We start from the raw sequence: 20,699 nt of genomic DNA, 5'->3' as shown, positions 1-20,699 counted from the left end.
ATTGATGCTAACGTAAATATTTTGTTCAATAAAAAGACAGGAAATAAGTCGGTGAACCAAAAAGTTCAAATCTAATTAAAAGTTAAAGTGCCCATGAACTCACTGATCATGCACGAGTGATTCTATTCATAAAAAGTAACAACTAAAAAGAGTCCGTGTATCGTCTAAAAAGAGTCCGTGTAACACCCGTTAATGTACTGTTTTTCTATAGCTCTGCGGGGGGCAAAGTCGTACAAAATGTTTTAAACCTGTTTGAGTATATTTATCATTAAGACATTTCATGACAAACATATGATCTGAAGTACGCTTGCCTTTGCAGAAACCAATTTGCTCAGGACAAATGATATTTCTTTCAATACAAAATTTTTCTAATCTTTTAGTAAGAATTTTTGTGAATACTTTACTGAGACAACTAGTCACAGGTAGTCGACGATAATTTGATGGATCATCATTTGAACCATTTTTAAATAGGGCAGTTTTAAAACCATTAGCCCATATCTGAGGATAGTTTCCAGTTGAAAGTATTTTATTTTAAAAAACATGATTTTAACTTTTAATTAGAAAACTTTGACTGTTTTTTATCATTTCATTTGAAATACTGTCAGGGCCACATGATTTTTTTTATTCTTTAATGTATGAATTGCATCAGAAATTTCTTTATCTGTGATAAGGATGTCTAACTCAGTAAAACTTTAGCATTTTCCAAATTAAGTAAAAATTCTATTATATTAGGAGAAGGAGTTACTGGTTTTTTGTTCAGATCTTTAAAATATTATACCCACTCTGTGCAAACATGAAGGTTTTTTTTTTAAATTTAGCAAAAGTTTATAGTTGAACAACTTACATTTCTATAATCAATAGTAATCAATAAATAAAACATATGTTATAAACGTGTAAATGCGTACTTAATGTCACAAACTTGTTTTTCTATATATAATGTTATGTAGAAACAGGTGTACATTCTGTTATTAACGTTAACATACTTATTTGTCGTAACTCATACAGGTAAGATACTTTCAAATTTCTTTTTTTCTTTTTTCCTAAAAAAATAAAACCAACTATATTAAAAAAAAATCTCATTTTCAGCAAAATCTCTTTTATTAAATTTCAGAAGAAGGACTGAGACAATTATTTCCAGAAAGGATAAATATATAAATAGAACTGCTATTGGCGATTTGCGGTCTCTTTAGCTTTAAAACGTATATAACAAGTTTTTATCAATAGTTTTCAGCAATATAATTATTAACATTGGAACATTTAAAATCAAATCCTATAAAAGAGTAATCTTATCTACGAAAATTAATTCAGATCTTACATAGTATGCAGCCAACGGATATGTGGGGTTTAATATAAGACATTTTACATAACTTATAATATAGATTGAAATTTTCAGGCATTTTCGTTTAATTTAAAAGAGGTATTTTGGGAAGTTTATAATAGAGTAGCTTGGTTGTGAATAATGGGTTTTAGTCCTTTGTATGTGATATGCGAGATGTTGGTCAAGAATGTCTTCTATCTCCGTTTTTATTTTAAAATTTTGGTCAACAAAAATTCTTACCATTCACATACTCATATGTATCATAAATACCACACAGAGGCTGATAGATAGTAGACATATACATTAAAAACTAACAACCAGCTGATGAATGAACAATTTTTGTTTAGGTTAACTTAAGAGCCAGTCTGTGATAAAACCATGCAAAATGGTCCAAATCCAAAATATTCCAATCAGACTGATATTTTGTATTTTAGATACCTTATATGTAATAACTATTTGTGCAAAATATTTTGAAAAAATATGCAGCCATTATTTGTGTATGCCGAACATTCGATAATTGTCTATTTCTGTACTGACAAATGGCCATTTCAAGCCTATTTTAGGGTATTTTGACCTGCTTTTTTTGTTTTATAGAAAAAATACAGCTTAATGATAACAAATATCTTATCTAACAACTTAAAATGAAAGGAAATTATGATAATTCAAAAAGTTGTGAGATTTCTCAATACCCCTACTAACAGGTTGAAATTGCATGGTTTTGAAAAAGTGCCGATTCAGCAAAATTTGTATATTTTTAAAGGCTTGAATCTTGTAAGATCATGTTTTATTTTCAATAAAAAGTAATATTTCATGAAGCTTATATATTTATCTACAAAATGCAAGAAAATGGTGCTCGGCAAATGATACCTTCTTACGAGAAAATCTATACTATTAAACGAGAAGACCTCATTTTTGGTGTCGCTTCTCCTCCTTTCACAATAAATTAATCATCATGCCTCTGTGTCCTATAGGTAACATGTATAGTCGCATTTGTCATCCATTCTTATGATCATTAAGTTTGAGTTATTTTGGGATAAAAAACGAAAAAGAATGCGTCCGGATATTTTCCCGTCATTGGACAAAACTTTAAGTCAGATTAGACTTCCGGTTTGTGTTTTTTATGTACTTCGAACATACAAAGACTATGAAATAAAGTATATGAATTTGCTTTCTGCTATCATTTTGAGTTCTAGCATGTATCATCCTTGCTTAACGTGTTTTAGTTTGGGTTATTTTGGGAGGAAAACGAAAATGAATAATATTTGCTATTTACTATCAATTAGTTTACAGTGGCGGATCCAGAACTTTTCATAAGGGAGGGGGGCGTTGTATGTGCCTGTCCCAAGTCAGGAGCCTGTAATTCAGTGGTAGTCGTTTATTAATGTGTAACATATTTGTTTTTCATTCATTTTTAATATACATAAGGCCTTTAGTTTTCTCATTTGAATTGTTTTACATTGTCTTATCGGGGCTTTTTATAGCTGACTATGCGGTATGGGCTTTGCTCATTGTTTAAGGCCGTACGGTGACCTTTAGTTGTTAATGTCTGTGTCATTTTGGTCTCTTGTGGACAGTTGTCACATTGGCAATCATACCACATCTTCTTTTTTATATTGTCATTAAAATGGTAAGATTTTACTGTTTATATACATGTAATATTATGGTGGTCTACCGTAAAAGAAAAACGTGCAAAATGTTCTAAATACAAGTTTTTAGTCATGAATGAACATGATGAAGGTATTAGCAAAAAAAAGTAAAAGTTTGATAGATCTGAAAAAATTTAACATAATAAAGTCATCAATATCTATTTTAACTAAATATTAATCAATTTTGCCGAATCAGAATTTTTTTGGATAAAAACAAGCATTCTGTGAGTAATACATGGCAATACATAGTCCCCAACCCGTTACAAATTCATTGTAATGGAACAAAATTTTAACTTGATCTATAATTTGTCATGGTGTAAACTACATAAAAATATCGAGACAAAATCTTCAAGCAAAACAAAAAAAAACTTTTTGAATTCTGACTATCTAAGTGAATTTCATATGTCCAAAGACCACAACTCTGCACACAAATATCAGACTGGAACAAAACTGAATCACTAAATACCAAAGAAAAGGAAAAACATTCAAAATGTCATTTTGTCTTAAAAAAAATGAGTTATTTCCGTTTGAACAGAAATTTTCTAATGAATAAGTATTTCATCAAAAATTTAATTCTAGAGAAAGGGCTTCAACTGAACAAAGAGAAAAGCTTAAAGCGTGAATAATGAATTTGACCTGTAACTTGTCATGATAAAACAATAAACCAAATATCAAATCAAAATCTACAAGCACAAAAAGTCTTGATTTGCCAAAATGACAGATAGACAGACTGACAGACAGACAAACGCAGTGCAAACCTGAGTCCACTTAGACGTTAGCCGTTAGGGGACTTAAAATCAAAATCTCAAAGTATCAACAAACAGGAAAGAGATGTTCTTTGGAGAGGGAACATTCAAGATAATTTTGGAAAATGCTTTCGATTTTTGAAGAACCAGGGTCACCTCAAATGTCTTTCGTTTATCTTGATTTAATCTGAGATATACATCAAAAACTTTTATATGGCACATTACATATGCACATATAAACTTTTTTCGTAGATGAAAAAAAATGGCCACATTTTTTACATACGCTCTAATAGACACAGATTTCGAATCTAGACTAGAATGAGCGATTGCCCCTGTAATTGGTTGAATTCCATTCAAAAGTTTCAAAGAGGAAGATTTTTTGAAGTACAAGTATGTTCACAACTCTGTTTCATATAACAAGCTTTTTAAAAGACTGTCATCAATTGAAAGTATGTGAAAATCAGGTGCTCCGCAGGGCGCAGCTTTATACAACCGCAGTGGTTGGACCCTGAACAGTTGGGGCAAATTAAAGTTGGTCACAATGTTCAAGCTTGATGCTGTCTGAATTTGGATTGTGATTGCATTTTTGACAAAATAAAGGTTTTTGTTACAAAATAAATGTGGTAAAAGATCAACAAATCTATTGCACAATACTGTGCAATTGAATGAAAATTTGAAAAATTTGAAATTTGAAAAATTTGAAAAAAAAAGAAATCCCTTAAAAAATTGTTTACAAATTCTCCCCCCCCCATTTATTGAAACCCCCTTTAAGGAATAACCCTTAAACACAATCCCATCCTTTCCTTTTAAGTATAGAACCTTGTAGTACAATTACAGAGAGATCCATATACTTAAACCCAAGTTATTGTTTGGAAACTAGAAACATGCTTCTTTTTGGCCCTTTTTTGGCCCCTTATTCCTACATATTTTGGACAATTAATCCAAAACTAAATCCCAGCCTCCCTTTTGTTATATGGAGCATTGTGGTACAATTTGAGAGAGATCCATACAATTACACACAAGTTATTGTCTTGAAACTAGAAAAATGCTTGTTTTTGGCCCCTTTTTGGCCCTTAATTCCTAATTTTGAATCCATGACCCATTTAAATGAATCCAAACCTTCTACGAGTGGTTTTAAACATTGTGATACAATATCAGAGCAATTGAAATACTTATACACAAGTTATTATCCTTAAACTATAAAATGCTTGTTTTGGGCCCCTTTTGGGCCCTTAATTCCTAAACGGTTGGGACCATCATCCCCAAAATCGATCCATACCTTCCTTTTGTGGTATTGAACCTTCTGAAAAAAAAATAATAAAGATCTATACACTTAAACTTAAGTTATTGTCCGGAATATAAGTCTACTTTGATCAGTTTTAGTTAAAATATTAAGGGGCAAAAACTATTACAATTAGTGCATTTTACAGATATTTGGGAGCATTTATTTACCAATTTCCCAATATTTGCCAGGCTAAATTTTTTTACTTGTCTTAGAACTGATATGCACCTTTAACAAAATCCTTAAAGTTGAAAAAAAATAAATATGATCTTGAGAGAAAACACCTACTGAGTACATGTACTACATGCAAGTTATCTAAAACATCTGTTGCACGAACCTCTCTGGCAACCTGCCAAAAGGTAAAAAAAATGTCAAAATGCATTTTTTCTATTTTTTTATAATGTTCTTTGCAAAATATAACAAGATAATGCTATATTTAAGAAATATATCAATTATCCAGACCTTTAAAAAGTACCTAAATATGGTGATTTTTTTGGCATTTTTTTTTTAATAATTCACAAATATGCAAATAAGGCTGTTAAATGAAAAATAGTGTGAATTTACAAAAAAATTTTTTTTATCTTAACTCCTAAATACCCAAAGATTTTGGAAATATATATAATGTTGCCCAGTTATAACTACCAATTTGGACGTAATTTGAAATTTTGCATGGTTTTATGGCAGACTGGCTCTTAAATGATTAGGTTAAAAAAAGCTAAACATATTTTAAAAATCTTTGTAAAGATGATAGAAACCTTGCTTTCTTAAACTGAATCTCTCCTGATTGGTAGGAATACATTTAACAGAAATGTTAGTGAAGCAATAAAATTCTGACTTTTTGATCTATATTTTGACAAATTTTAAATATGAGACATCTGTCTTTCAAATATTTGTTCTTTAATATATATTCCCTCGATATATCAAAATGGTTTACGGCACATTATCATGACATTAATGTAGCCCCGATTTTCAAATTTGTGTTTCGTTCTGTAAGTAGGTGGTTAGCTTATTGATAATAAGTCTATGATTGCTTTTTTATTTGATTTTTTTATTTGAATTTTTAATGTTTTTTGGTGTTTTCAACTTTACAAAATATTTTCTAGATAGGTAAAAGCGGAAGGTTATATGTATGTTCACTGGTTTAATCCCATCAAGTTTGTCCCGCTTATTTTCGAAACTAACTTTTATTTTCGGCACAAGACACTTGTTGAATCCGTCTAACTTAGATATTATGAATATCCAGAGACGAATGTGTTTTATAGGTATTTTTCAGATGGTATTCATGTCAGGAGCATGGTGGTTTACTGTTTTCATGTCTGAAAAGATTTTGTCAGATAATGGTTTACTGTATTCACATCAGATGCTTGATTACACTAATTAGTTTAGTGAATTCGCGTCTGAGGAGGTTTTGTTAGATGTTAGTTTAGTGCATTCATCTCAGTGGCATTGTGGTTTAGTGCATTCATCTCAGTGGCATTGTGGTTTAGTGCATTCATCTCAGTGGCATTGTGGTTTAGTGTATTCATCTCAGTGGCATTGTGGTTTAGTGCATTCATCTCAGTGGCATTGTGGTTTAGTGCATTCATCTCAGTGGCATTGTGGTTTAGTGTATTCATCTCAGTGGCATTGTGGTTTAGTGTATTCATCTCAGTGGCATTGTGGTTTAGTGCATTCATCTCAGTGGCATTGTGGTTTAGTGCATTCATCTCAGTGGCATTGTGGTTTAGTACATTCATCTCAGTGGCATTGTGGTTTAGTGTATTCATCTCAGTGGCATTGTGGTTTAGTGTATTCATGTCATAGAGAGTTATATAAGATTTTGGTGTACTGTATTCCTGTCAAAAAGAGATTTTAAGGTGTTGATGAACTGCGTATTCCTACCTTAGAAAAAAATGTCAGATGTTTAAAATTTAGAAAAGAAATGGGGAATGTGTCAAAGAGACAACAACCCGACCAAACAGTAGAACACAGCCAAAGGCCACTAATGGGTCTTCAAAACAGCGAGAAAATCCCGTTTGTTTACATTCATGTTAGATACTGGTTTACTGTTTTCATGTCTTAGATTTATGCGTTTGACTGTCCCTTTGGTATCTTTCGTCCCTCTTTTATAACCACTGGGTCGATGTCTATGCTGGTGGACATTTTGTCCCCGAGGACATCATCCGTCCAGTAGCAAAACTACAATTGCATGAATTTACGAAGATCTAACAGGAAACTGGCTCGGACGTCGCCCAGTATAAAAAGGTCCGAAACAGACGTCACCATAGACACGGTGTCGTCTGATACGGTAGGTGTCCCTTCATCACTAGACATGACAAATATCACAAACATGACTCATTCAGATCATCGTCCTTGTGACAACAGCAATATTACACATATACAGCCATGTTCAGTTCTCCTTTAAGACATTTTGGTTTTTGATGACACAGTACAACACTGTCGCACTTCGAAATGTGAGACCAAAGGCTGCAAAACTTGTGCAATTTTAATTACAGATGCTGAATTCACTAGCAATTTGACCAAGAAGTCATATTTTACCAGAAGCTACGATGATCTGAATTGTAAATCGATAAATGTCGTCTACGGATTAGAGTGCAACCTTTGCGGATTGGTATACGTCGGTGAAACGAAAGGAAGGCTAAACAAACGTATGCGCGGTCATAGATCAGACATTATCCTCAATGCTAACGACATTCTATACCAGCATTTCAATCAGCCCGATCATTCCATCGTTTCCATGACAGTTCGCATTATCGAAAAGATATACCATAGCTCTAACAATCCTAATCTTTCAACAACTCTCCGTAGACAAAAAGAGGACTACTGGATTAGACAATAGGGAACTGCGACACCTTATGGTTGCAATGACAAAATTGATGGTATAGGTATTCTATCTAGTCCTTCGTGTAACTCGGTGAATGTGATGAATATTTTCAACTCGACTCCTCGACGTAGACGCAGTCATGGTCATCGTCATTATACATCACCTTCTCTGCATGATGTATCTATTAATGACTTGCTGCCATTTATACAAAAGCCGTTAGGTATTCATCACATTCGCACGAAACTTTATTCATTACCCCTTTCAAAACTTCATTCTCTGTTCAATTTATGTTTGGAATCCACTGTTACAAACCCTCATTCAAACCAATACAAAATTACAGCTATAATTTCGGATATTGCAAGTCACAGACTTTTCAAGCCAGTCCGCATTGGCAAAGATGAAAAAGAGAAAAGATCTTTCCTTAATCTTTCCTTTGCCAACAAAGGTATCGATGGCGTCAACTTAGGCAATATACCTCCTTATTTCAAAGACCAGTCTGTACCAATCATTTCTTATACCTATACCAAACCTATTGCAACTAAAATTTTCAATTACAAACACGTTTTGCAGGATCTCGATATTGACGACGTCAAGTCTAAACCTCCTGATTGCACTTGTGCTAGTTCCCAATTCACATATAATCCTGCTGGCCACGTTATTACCGGTGACCTCAACATTGTTAATAACACTCCTCTACGAAATGTGTTATCGAAAGGTCCGAAATATCGTGAGCCTAAATCCATCAATTGGAAATACAACTTTAAAATTTTGATAGATTCAGTTGAGGATTATGCCAGGCAATGGGCTAAGCGCGAGAAGGAAGACGTAGACACTCTTTCCGAATGGATTAAGGCAGTGAGGTCGTTGATACAAATCAGAATTAAGAAACTGAATGGGTATATCAATGCCCATGCTACGTCAATCTTTAAAGACCCAAATGTTGCAAAACACCTATCCTACCTCCATGACAAATATGTTGTTGTCCCCGCAGATAAAGCCCCAAACAACATCGTTTTTGTATGTAAAACTCACTACATTAACTGCTTGATAAACGAATAAGGTATTGACAATTCACTTGAAAACTCAACATATACCCTCACGACACTTACCAAAGAGGAAATCCTAGATAATCATAGGTCTGTTCTGTGTTCCTTTGGAATTTCAACCAAAGATGAAGAACTGGATCTGCCATCACTGTATTGGATACCTAAACTACATAAGTGTCCTTACAAACAACGGTATATTGCTGGGTCTTCCAAGTGCTCCACGAAACCTCTTTCTAAATTATTTACATCTATTTTATCAGCAATCAAAGACGGGCTTCAAAGTTATTGTGAAACTACCTATTCTAGAGGGGGCGTGAATCAGATGTGGATAATTAAAAATTCCAAAGATCTTTTAGAGTACATACAATCTAACTCTCTTCCATCTTGTAACAGCATTAAAACATTTGACTTTTCTACTCTGTACACTAGTATTCCACATTCCAAACTAAAAGACAAATTGAAAGAGTTGGTATTGCTTTGCTTCGTAAAAAAGAATGGGTAACGTAGATACAAGTATCTTGTCTTAGGGAGGGATAAATCCTACTTTGTAAAGGATCACTCTGATTCGAACAAAAAATTCTCTGAAACTGATATTATCAAGATGCTTGATTTCTTGATCGACAACATATTTGTTACGTTCGGAGGACGTGTTTTTCAACAGACTGTCGGCATTCCAATGGGAACAAACTGTGCCCCTCTACTTGCCGACTTGTTTCTTTATTATTATGAGGCTGACTTCATGCAGGAAAGATAAGAAGTTAGCAATATCCTTTAACTCTACTTTTCGCTATATAGATGATGTTCTTTCACTAAATAATTCAAAATTTGGTGACTATGTGGAACGCATCTATCCAATCGAGCTAGAGATAAAGGATACTACAGATACAGTTAAGTCGGCCTCATATCTTGACTTACATCTAGAAATTGACAATGAGGGTCGGTTGAAAACAAAACTTTACGACAAAAGAGATGATTTCAGCTTTCCAATTGTGAACTTGCCATTTCTAAGTAGCAACATTCCAGCAGCACCTGCATACGGGGTATATATCTCCCAATTGATACGATATTCCCGTGCTTGCATTTCCTATCATGATTTTCTTGATAGAGGGTTGCTGCTCACAAGGAAGATATTAAACCAAGAGTTCCAAATGGTGAAGTTGAAATCATCAACTCTTCGTAAATTTTACGGACGCCATCACGAGTTGGTTGACCGTTATGGAATAACCGTTTCACAAATGATATCGGATATGTTCCTTACGTCGTAACTACAATCCCCTTCCCTTTCATGAATGTGACCTACCGAATTAGACTATTTACCGGATTTGTTATCACATAAGCAACACGACGGGTGCCGCATGTGGAGCAGGATCTGCTTACCCTTCCGGAGCACCTGAGATCACCCCTAGTTTTTTGGTGGGGTTTGTGTTGTTTATTCTTTAGTTTTCTATGTTGTGTCGTGTGTGCTGTTGTTTGTTTGTCTTTTTCATTTTTAGCCATGGCGTTGTCAGTTTGTTTTAGATTTATGAGTTTGACTGTCCCTTTGGTATCTTTCGTCCCTCTTTTAGAAAGTCCTGTCAAATGCAGATTTACTGTATTCGTATTGTCAGAATAAATTAATGTAATAAAAATGAATGGAACGGCAAATTGAGTTTTGAATCATTGTATACGTTTGGACAATAGAGATCAGCGTAGTCGAATAGTAAAATATGTCAAGTGATGTATGTTTGATTATTTCGGGTGTTGAAATACACAGTAATTTTACAAGTTGGAAGTTGAAAGTTTAATTTAGTGCCTGATATGTTCATAATTATAAATTAACTGTTAACAAAACGTTTTTCTACCTCAGGAATAGATTACCTTAGCTGTATTTGGCAAAACTTTTAGGAATTTTTGGTCCTCGATGCCCTTCAACTTCATACTTTATTTGGCCCTATAAACATTTTTTGATTCAAGCGTCACTAATGAGCCTTTTGGAGACGAAACACGCGTCTGGCGTAAATAAAGTTTTTTAATACTGGTATCTATGATGAGTTTATATCATATTTTTTTCTTTCTTAAAGTGTATCTAGATCAATTAAGCTAATTCAAACAGTTATCTTGTAAACACAGATACATGTTCTATATTAAGTTCTAATAAGATAAAGATAGAGTTATTACTGGCCTTCTTGTACTTATGCACAGTTAACCATTACATCGATATGATTGAAATACAGAAATTTGGTGATCTTGAGTTAATCTTGTCAATGCAAAGGGTTATCTATGTTACTGTGCAAAATATGTCTTCGCAGTCATATATCTGGTCTAAATTTTAACGTTGAATCTGATGCCATGTATTGGCTAATTGGCTGGATATTTCCGTCTGAAAAAACACCAGTCTAGTAATCTAAGTCATTTATGAACAGACATGAAGGTTAAAGATAAGGTTTGTTTTTAAATTTATCGATAATTTATGGTTGAACAACTTACATTTCTATAACCAATAGTAATCAATAAATAAAACATGTCTGGAACGTGTAAATGCGTACTTAAGGGGGTACAGAACATATAAGGGAGCTTACTCTTTAAACTCAGCTGAGTGTTTAAATCAGATACTATTTATAAGGAGAAATCAAGCTTTTCAACGATCAAAATTAGTGTTAGTCAAACTGCTATATAGCCAACCAAATTATTCCTGTTAATTGAACGGTTCCAATTTTTAGAACTTTTCGTATTTTTGTAAACAGGTAAAAGAAAATATGTTGTAAAAACTTTATGAAAATTAAACGAGTCAAATCTATTTTAGTCAAAGTGTTGGGTAGCCCCTTAATGCCACAAACTTGTTTTTCAATATATAATGTTATGTAGAAACATGTGTACACTCCATTAGTAACTTTAACATCCTTATTTGTTTCAGCGTACCTTACACAGGTAAGATATATTTTTTTCCTCAAGAAATGAAACATACATTTCATATTTCTTTTGTTTTTCTTTTAAAGAGTACTTGTATCTTTGAGAATAAAATAAATCAGATTTTTTATGGTTTGTAGCCAACGGATATAAAGTGTTTAATGTAAGACATTTTACATAACTAACTATATAGATTGAATTTTCAGGCATTTTTGTTTAATTTTGATGAAGTATTTTAGGAAGTTGATATTTGAGGAGCTTGGTTGTAAATATAGAGTTTTAGTCCTTTGCATTTTATGTACGAAATGTTTGTCGAGGATATTCGCTATCTCCTTATTTTTATAAAAACAAAATGGTCAACAGAAATTCTTACGATTCACATACTCATATGTAATATAGATAACACTCAGATATCCGATAGATAGAAGACATAAATTAAAAACTAACAACCAGCTGATGAACAAACATTTTTGGTTTAGGTTAAGATTTAGAAAATACTCTAAAATACACCTGAAGAGATGATATAAACATGATAGTTCGATAGAAACCTTGACTTTTTTTTTGAAATGAATCTGTCCTGATTGGTAGGAATAAATTTTAGATCTATATATTGACATTTTTGAATATGAGACAAATGTCCATCAAATATTAGTTCTTTTAAAATCCTTGGATATATCAGTCTGTTTTAAGGCACATTATCATAATATTAATATAGCACCGATTTTCAAATTTGTGTTCCCTTCTGTAAGTAAGCTTATTTATAAATTGTTTGAATGTTGTGGTTTTTTTGTTTTGTTTTTGGTGTGTTAAACTTTACAAAATATTGTCTAGAAGGTTGTAGATATGTTTACTGGTATCAATTCCATCTCATTTGTCAGGGTAACTTTCAAACTGATTGTCTATTTCTAAGTCTTTTTTAATAGGCAGATTCTGGTATTGTCGGTTGTTTCTGCTATTTGAATGTCCAATATTTTTGGTAATTTTTTATTTTGGTGTATGAAGATTTTATGTCCGGTACAAGAAACTTCATGAAGCATTGTCTTATACCTATCGTTTATAAGTAAAATGTGGATTTGTTTAATCTGTCGATCTTAGATTTTATGAATATCCAGGTAGAATGTGTTTTATACATATATTTCAGATGGTATTCATGTCAAAGATATGGCGGTTTACTGTATTTTTGTCTGTGCGAGTTTTACACAATGTCATGTTTGTTTACTGTATTTATGTCTGAAAAAGTTTTGTCAGATAATGATTTACTGTATTCATATAAGATCCTGGTTAACTCTAATCATGTCTCCGATGGTTTTATAATATGTAAGTCACTATAGTCGTGTCAGATGTTGGTTTATTGTTATGATATTCTGAGAGAGTTGTCAGATGTTTGTTTACCAAATTCATGTAAGATATAAGTTTGCTGCATTTATGTCATACTGTATGTTAGTTAAATGTATTCATCTCAGATGTTGGATTTATGAATATTTATATCAGATGAAAGTATTTTTTTCATGTCATATGCTGGTTTACTAAATTCATGTCAGATGTTTGTTTATTGTTTTCATGTCTCAGAGAATTTTGGCAGTTGTTGGTTTACTATAGTGATATCAAATTTTGTTTTGCTGTATTCATGTAAGATGTGTTTATGTCAGATGATAGTGTAATGTATTCACTTCAGATGATGGTTCAGTGTATTCACGTCATGTGTTAGTTTAGTATATTCATGTAAGATGATAGTGTAATGTATTCACCTCAGATGATGGTTCAGTGTATTCACGTCATGTGTTAGTTTAGTGTATTCATGTCAGATGATGGTTTAGTGCATTAATGTCAAACTTGAGTTACTGTATATAATTCAGTATTCATAATAAATGTTGTTTTACTGTATTTACTGTATTCGTGTCAGATGTTGGTGTACCAAGTCAGGAATATGACATTTATTATCATTTTGTTAAATGTGTTTCCGTTTTAAATTTTCCTCAAAGGATGGTATTTTCTGTTCTATTACTTTAGATGTATCTATGTCAGTATTTGAATTACTGTAGTTACTGTATGTATGGCAGAAGCCGGTTTACTGTATGTATGGCAGAAGCTGGTTTATGTACTGTATTCTAAGCCAGTCAGAAAGAATTTTGTCAGATGCAAGTGTTATGCATTCCTGACAGAAATAGTTATCTCAGATGTAAGGGGGCTGTATCCCTGTCAGAAATAAATTTGTTTGATGTTGGTTTAGATTCATGTCAGATGGCGATCAACTGTATTTATGTATAAAATAGTTTTGTTACTGTATGTATGGCAGAAGCTGGTTTATGTACTGTATTCTAAGCCAGTCAGAAAGAATTTTGTCAGATGCAAGTGTTATGCATTCCTGACAGAAATAGTTATGTCAGATGTAAGGGGGCTGTATCCCTGTCAGAAACCGGTTGGTTTACTGTCTTCTTGTCTGAGAAAGTCCTGTCAGATGTAGATTAACTGTACTCGACATGTCAGAATAAATTAATGCAAAACGAGTTTGTGATACTATAAATTGAATTTTGAATCATTTTATACTTTGATAGTTATTTTAAAAATAAAAAGATCAGCGTAGTCGGATTATAAAATATGTTACGTGATTAATTGGGTTGTAAAAACACACCGTTACAAGTTGGAAGTTGACCGTTGAATTAAGTGCATCATGTCATACTTTGTTTTCTTAAAGTGTACCTAGATCAATTAAGGTAAAGCAAACAGTTATCTTGTAAACACAGATACATGTTCTATATTAATTTCTCATGAGTTAATATATATTTATCACTAGCCTTCTTGAAATCATGTACAATTTATCAGTTAATCGATTACTGAAACATATGTTTTAAAACGTATTAAAAGTCAGTACTTCCCGCATGTCATGATACATACTTATTGATATTTCATGTACCATGTGTACACATAATTTGTTATTTTGACCGAAAACTAGGTTACCAACATCAGAAGGCAGATATTGCACGATTTCCAATCAAACACCTATTCTCAAATTGACCCAAGAACTATGGCGCAAACAAGCTTTAAAACCCCGATTAACAAAATTATGGAAACATGCAGCAATAAAAACTCATGATTAACCATTAACGCGTAAACCTTTAAACGATTCAACATATGGCAGCAAACGACGATTCCTAGACCAAAGATGTATGGTCTTGGACAGGTACACAAAACATGTGAATGGGCTAAACAATGGTGTACCTCAGTGGCGTAGCCATCAATACACCTGAAATAGGTTTATTGTAAATACATTATAATCAGCTTGAAATAATGATATGTTCATTTCATCCAAAGATTTTAAGTATTAGCAGCATATAGGGTCATAGATACATGTATCAATATTCGGACAGCAAAATTCTCTATGTAATGTATCAAATCTCCCGTAACAAAACCAATGTAATATCATCAACAACGTCAACACCCTCAAATAACTCAACACAATGTGAAGTTGTAAACAGGTAAGATACTTTATTGTTTCTTTACGAAATGGCAAATGCTCTTTATTTTTTCTAAAGTTATTATAACATTGTCTACGTTCTCAACTTGAAGTGGAAGATGACGAAAAACAACACCACAAACATCGATTTCATCTAAAACAGACCGAACAGGTTTCTAATTTTTCAATATCAGTAATATAATAAATCTATGTACATGTCTGTATTTCCAACCTTTTTTCCTTTCTTGTAGAAATCGTAGTCCGAAAGTCCGAAATATGTGTGGTAAACAGTATATTTTGCTGGTCCTTGTAATGTCTGCAGTTCTATCAGGTAACACAAACTCTAGATAATTATACATAATTTGTCCAATGGCATACAAACTAATTAAATACCGCAAAACAGTATCCCAAGAAAGAATAAACAAAATGTTCTCAGAATAAGGTTTCTCTGTTTATGTAATATCGTCAAGTGAAGAGAATGACCATAGAAACAGAATAAGGTTTCTCTGTTTATGTAATATCGTCAAGAGAAGAGAATGACCAGAATAAGGTTTCCCTGTTTATGTAATATCGTCAAGAGAAGAGAATGACCATAGAAACAGAATAAGGTTTCCCTGTTTATGTAATATCGTCAAGTGAAGAGAATGACCATAGAAACAGAATAAGGTTTCCCTGTTTATGTAATATCGTCAAGAGAAGAGAATGACCATAGAAACAGAATAAGGTTTCCCTGTTTATGTAATATCGTCAAGAGAAGAGAATGACCAGAATAAGGTTTCCCTGTTTATGTAATATCGTCAAGAGAAGAGAATGACCATAGAAACAGAATAAGGTTTCCCTGTTTATGTAATATCGTCAAGAGAAGAGAATGACCAGAATAAGGTTTCCCTGTTTATGTAATATCGTCAAGTGAAGAGAATGACCATAGAAACAGAATAAGGTTTCTCTGTTTATGTAATATCGTCAAGTGAAGAGAATGACCAGAATAAGGTTTCCCTGTTTATGTAATATCGTCAAGTGAAGAGAATGACCATAGAAACAGAATAAGGTTTCTCTGTTTATGTAATATCGTCAAGTGAAGAGAATGACCAGAATAAGGTTTCCCTGTTTATGTAATATCGTCAAGTGAAGAGAATGACCATAGAAACAGAATAAGGTTTCTCTGTTTATGTAATATCGTCAAGTGAAGAGAATGACCATAGAAACAGAAGGCCGAGAATAGGAATTGCACTTGGAAAAGTTTAGAAAGTTTCTACATCTAAAAAATTAGGCATATTGCATTTCTAAACTTAAAGAAACGAAAACTCGCAAAACTAATAACTTAAAATTATGGAAAAAGATGGTATTAATGTTGAACTTTTTTTTTTACAAATGACCTAAATAGGCCATGAAGTATATAGTGTATGATACTTTTGATTGATTTGAGTCATAGTTTGACCACCACTTACTTTTCTGCTATTTAGTATTCCATGTTGTTTTCCAAGTAAAAATGTGGTATCATTTCATCGCTTCACGATTATACTGGGTTTTTTTAACGAGTGTTAATTTGACCATTAATTTATTGAATTATCATCAACCAGCATGTATTTTACTGTATGTTCTTGTCTATTTAGGAGTGACGGTGACTTTAATAATATTTTTGCGTTCAATTCGAAGTTTACAATCCTTGACTTGTATTTTTTTATATTTTATTTTCACTTTTAGCATTCCTGATGATGGCTCTTCGTACGCATACATTTTATTAAGTGTTATTTTCATTTTCTTCTGTGTTTTTTGTTTTTGTTTTTTTAACTTTTTTACCAATTGTAGAATCAAAGCGTCCTTCTTGTCGAAGAATGGGAGGAAACTGTATGAAATTTTGCAGTGGTAATAATATACTTCTACCCGGCGGAACATGTTGTGGTAAAAAAGTATGTTGCACCGAGACATGCTCTAGTGAGTATACCGTAGTGTTTTTCTAAATTTTATACAATAACTGTCTTTTGGTGAGGTAAATTTGTGGTTTTATTGACTTTTGAAAATTTGATATTCACTGAGGCCAACGGTTAAAGTGTATATCAAGTCAATGAAACCAAATATTTACCGAAACGAACTACAGTAATTGTTTTATTTTATTTTCTGAAAAAACAACCTAATATGTATCTAATGACAATTGTTTATTAAAACCAATTAAAATAAAATTGAGAATAAAAATAGGGAATTTGACAAAGAGATAACAAAAGGCAATAGTAGTATACTGCTGTTCGAAACCCATAAATCGATAAAGAAAAAAAGAAATCCGGGTTACAAAAACTGAACTGAGGGAAACGCATCAAATATAAGAGGAGAAAAACGACACAACAGAAACACAACATTAAAATGTAACACACACAGAAACGAACTATAATATAACAATGGTCATTTTCCTGACAATCCGACCAAAACAGCCGGGTTTTCAACACAGCGATAAATTCTGCAGCCGGAGGCGTGCTTCAGCTGACCCCTTAACTCAAAGTGTGAAGTAGCATGTGACGTTTTATGCAGAAAATATCACCCTTCTTCTGGTGAATATGCTGTTTTAGTATGAAAAAAAGGATTCGTAACAATGCACAATGATGGTAAAGGTATATGATAAATTAAAAGTATACGCACATACATAAAAAGGTTGTCACTATTGATTTGTCAAAAATTAGGGGTCAAAGTTCATTATTCAAAATATGTGCAATATATTTTTCTTTTCTGAATGACCAAGACCATTTATAACCAACCGTAAAAATAAAACCAAAACTCATTTTCAAACTGTCAAAGCGTTCAAATCGTATGTTTAATATATGTGTGCAGTTCACAATAATTAGCATATATTGTGTATCTTCGCGTAAAAAAGTACTAGTAAGTAGAGTTTTTCCGAATCAAAACCAATGTTTAATCGAAAGCAAAACTTTGTTTTCATCAATAATATTATGTGCAATGAATAAGTTCTTGGAACTCTTTAATGTTTTTTTTAGTTGAATATTTGGACCCTGAAATTTTGCCATATCTCTTTGCACACTTCACAAAAATTTCATTTCAGATGTAGGCACAGACTGCGAGCAGCCTATGTCAGAAAGGCAATGTGCCAGTAGGCCGGAAGATTGTCCTACCGGGTTTTCTGCGGAAGATGCAACCGGAGATAAATTGGGATGCTGCTCAAGTACATTATTCCCGTACTGCTGTTCACCACAAAGTAAATGAGAACGTCATAAATCGAAAATAAACACACTGATTTAAAATCAGTTGTTTGCATGATATAGATTTATTGTTACACGGTACTAAACCCCTGACAGGAGGGATTGTGATTGATTGTCATATGATAAAGACATTAGTTATTAGTGTAATTGAGGTTTGGAGCTGGCATGCCAGTAACTACTAGTAAGCTTTTGTTAATTTGTGTTTTAACATAATACTCATTTTTCTTAGTTTCTTCTGTTACTTATTCTAATATCAGACTCGGACTTCTTTTAGAAATTGCTGTATATTTTCCACATTCGCTACTCTTAATGTGTGTTTAACCAAAATGTTCATTTCTATGAATTGGAGTTAAGTGTTGCATCCATTGCGCGTAACTAGTATGCATTATTGTTTAGGGTCCAGCTGATACCCGCCTCTGTATGCAGGATTTCCTATCTGTGTTGATGACCCATTGGTGGCCTGGGTTGTTGTCTCTTTTGACACTTTCTGTGTTTCTATTCTCAATTCTATAACATAATGTTTTTCTATTTCTATTTTAATTTTAGTATTCATTGTTAAAGTAATTTTTTGTGTTATAGTTTGTTTGATTTTGGTGATCAGGGTTAACGAAGGGCTCAATTTTTTTCAAATATTTCTTCTTTCCACCCAGAAATATTGATAATATAAGTATTGACACAAAATATTTTTTTTATGGTTTCAAAACTAAGATGGATTGGCTGAGCAACACAGTTGGGAGCCTCCATGTAGCTAGTTAAATTTGATTACAATTTTGTTTCCAATAGCATGGCATGCATTGATATGTGAATTATTTAAATACTAAATATCTTTATCAGAGGTGATTCAAAGGGAAATTGTTTAACTATAAACATATAAATAACCTAAAATTTAATTTTAAAGCTTGCCTAGTAAATCTATAGCACCTATCATCATAAGTAAAGAAGTTAGTATGACTCTGTGTTTTATATTTGTGTAATGTCAGTTTTGTTATAATTTTCCTGTATTCAGTTCATTTAAATTAACCATCATGCATCCCTGATTCATTATTTTTTTGTGTTTTCTGGAATTCAATATTAACCATGGCACATTTTACATGTTTTGTTTACAGAACATTTCGCATTGTAAATTACGGCCACGGAAATCTCTAAAATGGTTTTCTAGAAGATATTTGTATAAATTTCATATAGAGTTTATTGAGCGGTTTTTTAGAAGACATTTGTATATTTTTCCAATAGGGTTCATCAAGCAGTTTTCCAAAAGAAGACATTTGTATAAATTTCCCAATTGCAGCCGTCTTGGTTGATACAAATTAACACTACTTGGTCAGCACTCATAAGAAACATTCATGCCATGTTTGGTTTCATTCCATTTAGTGGTTCTCTAAAAGAAAATATTTGTATGTATTGTCTATAGGGTCTTATATTAAACGAAGTCCCCCGCTGGCGGACATTTTTGATGATGCATCGACTTCAAAGTTACAACACTCATAAGGAAATGTCAAGCAATGTTTGGTTTCATACCATTGAGTGGTTCTCTAAAAAAGGCATTTGTATGTATTGTCCATATAGGTTTATTTTAAAAATAAGTCCCCCGCTGGCGGCCACCTTGGATAATTGATCGCCTACAAAGTTACAACATGTGGTCAGCACCTCATTAGGAACATTCATGTCATGTTTTATTTCATTACATTGAGCGGATCTCAAAGAAGACATTTGTATTTATTGTCCATATGGTCCTATGTTAGGAGTTCGTGTTGCTTATTCGTTAGTTTTCTATAGTGTCATGTGTTCTATTGTTTGTCTGTTTGTTTTTTTTTTTTATTTTTAGCCAGGCGTTGTCAGTTTATTTTCGATTAATGAGTTTGACTGTCCCTTTGGTATCTTTCGTCCCTCTTTTAAATGATGTCAACCGCTGACGTCCATCTTGGATGATAGATAAGCTACAAAGTAACAACACCAGGTCAGCATCTCAAGGAACATTCATGTCATGTTTGATTTCATTCCAGTTGTTCAAAAATGTTAAAAAAGATATCGACCACTACGACGACAGACAACGGAGGAGGACGACGACAGATGACGGACGCCAAGTCCTTTGGCCTTTCAAAATGAAAAAAAAAGCAAGAAGTAATCGAAAAAATGAAAAATGGTCAATAAATGACAACAACTAAAATTAGGAGTCGACTTTCGATTTCTGCTACATTTGACTTATTTGTAAATCTTTTCTTGCTGCTCAATTTTGCTGGAAAACTTTTTCTCTCTCTAATAGTTTTCTAGAGGAAAACTTGAAAAACGTC

General features: G+C 32.8%; 1 long non-coding RNA gene across 1 annotated transcript; it reads left to right on the top strand.

Annotated features, from left to right (window-relative positions):
• Positions 1-943: 943 nt before the first annotated feature.
• LOC143062467 (uncharacterized) lies at positions 944-18,638 on the top strand. Its single transcript, XR_012974767.1, has 4 exons — positions 944-1,005; positions 15,454-15,533; positions 17,012-17,137; positions 18,252-18,638. It is a non-coding gene; the product is annotated as an uncharacterized LOC143062467 (long non-coding RNA).
• Positions 18,639-20,699: the final 2,061 nt, after the last annotated feature.

This window comes from Mytilus galloprovincialis, chromosome 2 (genome assembly GCF_965363235.1).
Source record: "Mytilus galloprovincialis chromosome 2, xbMytGall1.hap1.1, whole genome shotgun sequence".
Taxonomy (NCBI): domain Eukaryota; kingdom Metazoa; phylum Mollusca; class Bivalvia; order Mytilida; family Mytilidae; genus Mytilus; species Mytilus galloprovincialis.
Note: the sequence above shows the minus strand (reverse complement) of the source record. Positions and strands in the feature narration are given on the sequence as shown.